Raw genomic sequence first — 5802 nt, forward strand, 5'->3', positions numbered from 1 at the left:
CGAAGTCAGATTCGTGATAGATCAAAATCTATAATCACCATAACTCTTCCTAACCCTCGGTGACGATTTCCAGATCTAACCATTTCAGAGAAAAATCGTTTCACCAATCTATACTTGTCCGTTTCTTCTCAAATTTTAGTATGTTACTCCTCAAGATGTCATATATAGCTTTCATCAAGAACATGAGATCAAATTTCAACCGGATAATTTTATAAAATTCACGGAATCACAAAGGGTCGGACGGTCCTTACCTGCAACAGCTTGCTTGTTCTAGAAAGACTACCACCATTCACTCGAATTCCAGCATCCAACATCACAACTCAAGCATCTCCAACACCAATTACACTTCACACACAACCACAACAAGCAAAATGTAGGCTAACGGACTTCATTTGCCTTAAATCCAACGAAATCACAGCAAGCACACGGCAAGTAGAGGTCTTCGAACACGGCACGATCGACGGCGAAGCTAGGCGTACGCACGGCAGGGCAGGTCTTCTTCTTCCCTCGCCGGAGCACCCTCGCAAACTCTCCCTTTCTCTCAGATTCTCTCTCGCTCGCCCGCTCGGTCTCCCTCTCTCGCAAACACTCTCTCTCTCTCTCTCGGTCACTCCTTGCTCACTCCGCCCCTTCTCTCTCCCTTTTTCTTCCTTTCACCCTCATGATTAGCTAGTAATCATGAGGTTTTGCATGCAGAAGACACTTGGCTAATCTCTCTTGCCACTTGTAGATTTTCATGCAAGTTGATGGGCTTCAATGGGCCAGGCTTCTCCTCCTTCGGTTGACAGCCCTTCGGGCTTCTTGGGCTGGGCCTTAGCCGGTCGAACGGTGGGGGTTGTGGGCTGGTTTTGGGCCTTAAGAAATCAGCCCACCCATTCTCCTAATAATCCACCTTAATCCCCACTTAACATAGACCAATAAAAATCCAACTTATAAGGTTCATGGCCAAGAACAAAATTTCCTTTTCAATTTATCAATTAAATGCTCGGCCTTGATTAATTGTAATCCATTGGTCTAATGGCTATAATATAGTCCGATGGCACTTCCATCACCCTTTCATAGGTCGTAATGCATCTAGAGATCGCTATGAAGTTTTAGGATAACACAATTCTCCCCTCCTTAGAGAATTTCGTCCTCGAAATTAGACATTGCCTATGTCTCTATAAACAAGTGAGGGTACTTTTCCCTCATCTCATTTTCACTTTCCCATGTGGCTTCCTCCACATCATGATGTCGCCATAATATCTTAACCAATGGAATTTTCTTAGTCCTAAGAATTTGCTCTTTTCGATCCAAAACTTGCACAGGCTCCTCAATGTACCTCACTTTCTCATCCACTTTGATGGCTTCATGATTGAGTATGTGATCAGGATCCGGTCGATATCTCCTTAGCATCGACACATGGAACACATAATGTAAATTTCCCAATTTAGGAGGCAGCGCCAAACGATAAGCTACGTCTCCTATTCTTTCGAGTATCTCAAAAGGTCCAACAAATCTAAGGCTCAACTTACCCTTCATTCCAAATCGAGATATTCCTTTCATAGGGGACACTTTAAGGAATACATGATCTCCCACATTAAACTCTAAAGGTCTTCTACGATTATCTGCGTAGTCTTTCTACCTACTCTGGGTTGTTTTTAGTCTTTTCCTGATAATTTCAACAGTCTCAGTAGTAATTTGCACCAATTTAAGTCCTGTCAATTTTCTTTCACCTACTTCATTCCAACAAATAGGGGTCCTGCACCTTCTTCCATATAATGCTTCAAACGGAGTCATGCCTATACTTTTTTGAAAACTATTGTTATAGGCAAACTCTATCAAGTGCAACTTTTCATCCTAACTTCCCTTAAAATCAATAATACAAGCTCTCAGCATTTCTTCCAAAGTTTGGATCACTCTTTCCGTTTGTCCATTTGTTTGAGGATGAAAAGCGGTACTAAATTGAACTTTGTCCCTAAAGCATTCTGGAGACTTCGCCAAAAATTTGAAGTAAATCTAGAGTCTCGATCAGATGTGATTGTTACAGGTAGGGGTGAGCGTGGTTCCCGGTTCTCGGTTTCGGTTCCCGTTCCTATGGGAACCGGAACCGGCACTGGGAACCGGAACCGGTCCAGTTAGGGCTAAAAAAACCCCAAAATCAAAAATTCACTCTCACTTCTTCCACAAGACACTTTTAGTTTTCACTCACAGTTCTCTCCTTGCTCGTCCGTTCTCCACCTCTGCTCGACGCCACCACCAATCACCCTCGACGCCGCGCCGGTCGCCCTCCACGCCACGCGCCCGATCTCTGCTCAAGGGTCGAGGCCACCTCCGCCGCCTTCGACGGCACCGTGGTTGACCTCGGCTCGCCGTTTGCCCTCGACGGCACCGTCGCCGCCCTCGACACCACGCTCGCTGATCCCTGCTCGAGGTCACCTCCTCTCGCCCTCAATGGCATCGCCATTGACCTCTGGCTCGCCGCTTGCCCTAGACGCCACCATCGCTTGCCCTCGACGCCATCGCCGCTCACCCTCGACGCCACCTCCGCTCTCCCTCGACGGCACCGCCGCTGACCTCTGGCTCACCACTTGCCCTCGACGCCACCGTCGCTCGCCGACCTTTGCTCGATGCCACCATCACTCACCAACCTCTGCTTGATGCCACCGTCACTTGCCCTCGACGCCACCAATGACCTCTACTCGGCGATCCACTGGTGAGTGGTGACCTCTGCTTGAGCCACTTCTTGATTGACATGGGATCATTCTGCATGCATGTTGTTGTTCGTAACTGTTGTTGAGTGTCTTATGTTCTTTTTTGTCCCATTTCACTAGTCAACGTCCCCCCCTTTCTTCCTCTCTTCTATTATGTCTCTACTGTTCGTAATTGTTGTTTAGAAGGCTTGAATGGTTGAATTGAGGTAGCAGCATTCATGTATATAGAAAAGTTAATATGTACCATTCCTTTTTCCTTGAATCGAATCAATATCTAGCATATTTTTCCATTGGCATCTTCCTTCTCTGACTAATACGGTGTTCAATCCATCGATGAGGAGTTTCTGCCCCTTCCTTGGTTCAGAAGATTTGGTAGAGCTCACAGTTAGCTTCTTTTGCTCGCTTTGGATCAGTTAGTTTATTAGAGCTTGGTAGTTGGGTTGTTGGAGGTATGGAGCCCTTTCTGGGACTTGGGAGCAGTGAAGCATTACCTCCGCAAGATTGAGATGAAATTTCAGACCATTCTTTGCACCTTCTTTCTTAATCATCTCAACCTAGCACCCAAATCGAAGAGCCTTCTTTTCTTTCGAACTAGCCCATCCAGAGAGGGATATCTATAGTTGCTAGAACCTTGAGATTGCAATCTATTGATGTATTTAAGCTGCTCTTTTGAGGTCCAATATTGCTTGAGGTGGAATATATTTTTGCTGCTTTATAAGTGCTTAAGTAGAATTGGTCTCTTGAGTTATGATTTATCTGTCTTGTTTTGACTGAACTAGCTAGGAATTTTATAGAACAATCACCTATTGATTTTCAGAGTCACTGATATAAAACTAGCAGAAAGAAATAACTAAAATTGCCTGACATAGAGGCAATATGCCGAATAGGTGCTTTTTTCCCTGCAAATCCACATTAATGGTATATGATTTAGTTGGACATATTATAATTGGTAAGATGCTATTTGCACAATTACTTATGATTTAACAATGATATCACAACCAGCCCTTGATTCAATGAAATCAGAGGTGCATCACCAAATCATTGCACGTGGGAGGAGAACAGTTGTTCACAGGTGATCTTATGTCCTACTATCTTTTGCCAAAGTTTGACTCTAAGACCTGTTTGATCTTACAAGTGCCTCTTGCTATACATATTATTCTTCCAAGTCATTTTGCTTATTGTTGGATTGTGCTAAGTCGTGAGTTTAGTTGTCTTTTACAGTAGAGATTGGCTGAATTAGCACGCGTATATATATATATATATATATATATATATATATATATATATATATATATATATAACACCAGATATCAAGTGATGTAATCTTGAAGTGCCCACCTACCAGTTTGAAAGAGAGAGAGAGAGAGAGAGAGAGATTGAATCACCGTGAAACGCGAGAATATGGCATTCACTTGATTTGCACTGATAACCTATTCGGTTTCTGTGACATCACGAGTTGAGAAGCGTGATAAGGTTTCATCTGCTGAAAAGTTGCAACTTATTTCTAGGATGTGCACTGTTCTCTTTACCTGTAGGTTCAATTGATTGGCAAGGTTCCATCGTCATTAGTCGTTCGTCGTTTTTCTCCAACGTTTTTGTAGAGCACCAAACATCTTATCATTGTTCATATGAAATATCTTACTCTCATCTTTCTTCTTTGTCGCGTATTCATTGTCTTCTTCTATTTCTGGTTCAATTAAAGGAGAACGGTAAAGCTGCATTTTTTTAAGGCGGAGATTTGTTATGAGTTGCGTAAATAGGACCCACAAACATGACACAGATGTTTCTATTCGGTAATTGTAGTACACATTTTTTGGTTGTTTACACTTGGTAATAGGGTTAAAATGTAATTGGATAAGAGTAATGTGATTGAGGGCGCAGTTCGATTCTTGGTTCTGATGTTTGATTTGAGGCGCTGTATCTAATGTTGCAGCATGAACATACTGGGGCGGACACTCATGGCGGCTCTTGGAATGAATGCAGCCATAAGGTTGGTACTAGAATCGTAGGCCCTCAGAAAAATCTCTATTTGCATCTGAAATGGTTCCCTGGTCATGCAGTGTGAGGGTGTCAAATGAACTCGGAGCAGCTCATCCAAGAACGGCAAAGTTCTCGCTCATAGTGGCAGTGATCTCCTCGTTCATGGTTGGTCTGGTCTTGTCGGTGATCTTGCTTGCCACTCAGGACATATATCCATCCCTATTCTCCAGCGACTCATCCGTCCAGGCTTTGGTCAAGGAGCTCACGCCAGTGCTGGCCTTGTGCATCGTCATCAATAACTTCCAACCAGTGCTCTCGGGTAGATTTGCCAGTCTCTCTCCTCTTCTTAACAGGCATGGCCATTGGAGCTAGATGGCAAGCCGCGGTCGCATATGTGAACATTGCCTGCTATTATCTGTTTGGAGTTCCCCTTGGTCTGATCTTTGGCTTTAAGCTAAACTGGGGTGTCAAGGTAAGTTTCCTTCTATGCTCAATCATCTTGGAAGTAACAGTTCGACTCTTTGCATTAATTTTACCACTGATTTGATAAACAAAAACTAATGCGAGATAGTCAAACCTGATCGCTCATTGATATGCAGGGGATCTGGTGCGGAATGTTGATGGGTACAGTAGTGCAAACATGTGTGCTCATCTTCATGGTTTATACTGCTAACCTCTGTCTAGTGATGGATGGTCTCAAATGCAAATATGGAACTAGGGGAGGTAAAATTAATGTATCACCCAACATCTAGACATGCCAGGCTTTAGCAATGTTTTCCTCCTCAGGATCTCGCCTACGAAAATTGCCATAACCATTAAACCAACTAATTGGTGGGATTCAACCATCCAAACCCAATTTTCTTTGGGCTACAGTAGCATTTTATCTGTGGGATTTTCATGCAATGTTGCTTTTTAACTTGAATAACTTGACACTTAACATAGATTTGTAAGGACGGCGAAAATTAGTCATTTAGCACCATCTGAAATGTAAATATGTTCATCAAAGGACAACTTGTGAAAATGTCAATCGACTTACTCAATGACGATATTAGGTTGAAAGTCAGCAACTTTAGAGTGTTATTGATTTGTGGATTGAAGTACTATCTTTCTTCTTTTGTCAACGGGAGGA

The 5802-nt window shown here is 43.1% G+C and overlaps 1 long non-coding RNA gene across 1 annotated transcript; it reads left to right on the top strand.

Moving 5' to 3' along the window:
* The first annotated feature begins 3681 nt into the window (after positions 1–3681).
* Positions 3682–4857, top strand: LOC120288987. Its single transcript, XR_005546923.1, has 3 exons — positions 3682–3765; positions 4627–4683; positions 4754–4857. It is a non-coding gene; the product is annotated as an uncharacterized LOC120288987 (long non-coding RNA).
* The last annotated feature ends 945 nt before the right edge of the window (positions 4858–5802 follow it).

This window comes from Eucalyptus grandis, chromosome 1 (genome assembly GCF_016545825.1).
Source record: "Eucalyptus grandis isolate ANBG69807.140 chromosome 1, ASM1654582v1, whole genome shotgun sequence".
Taxonomy (NCBI): domain Eukaryota; kingdom Viridiplantae; phylum Streptophyta; class Magnoliopsida; order Myrtales; family Myrtaceae; genus Eucalyptus; species Eucalyptus grandis.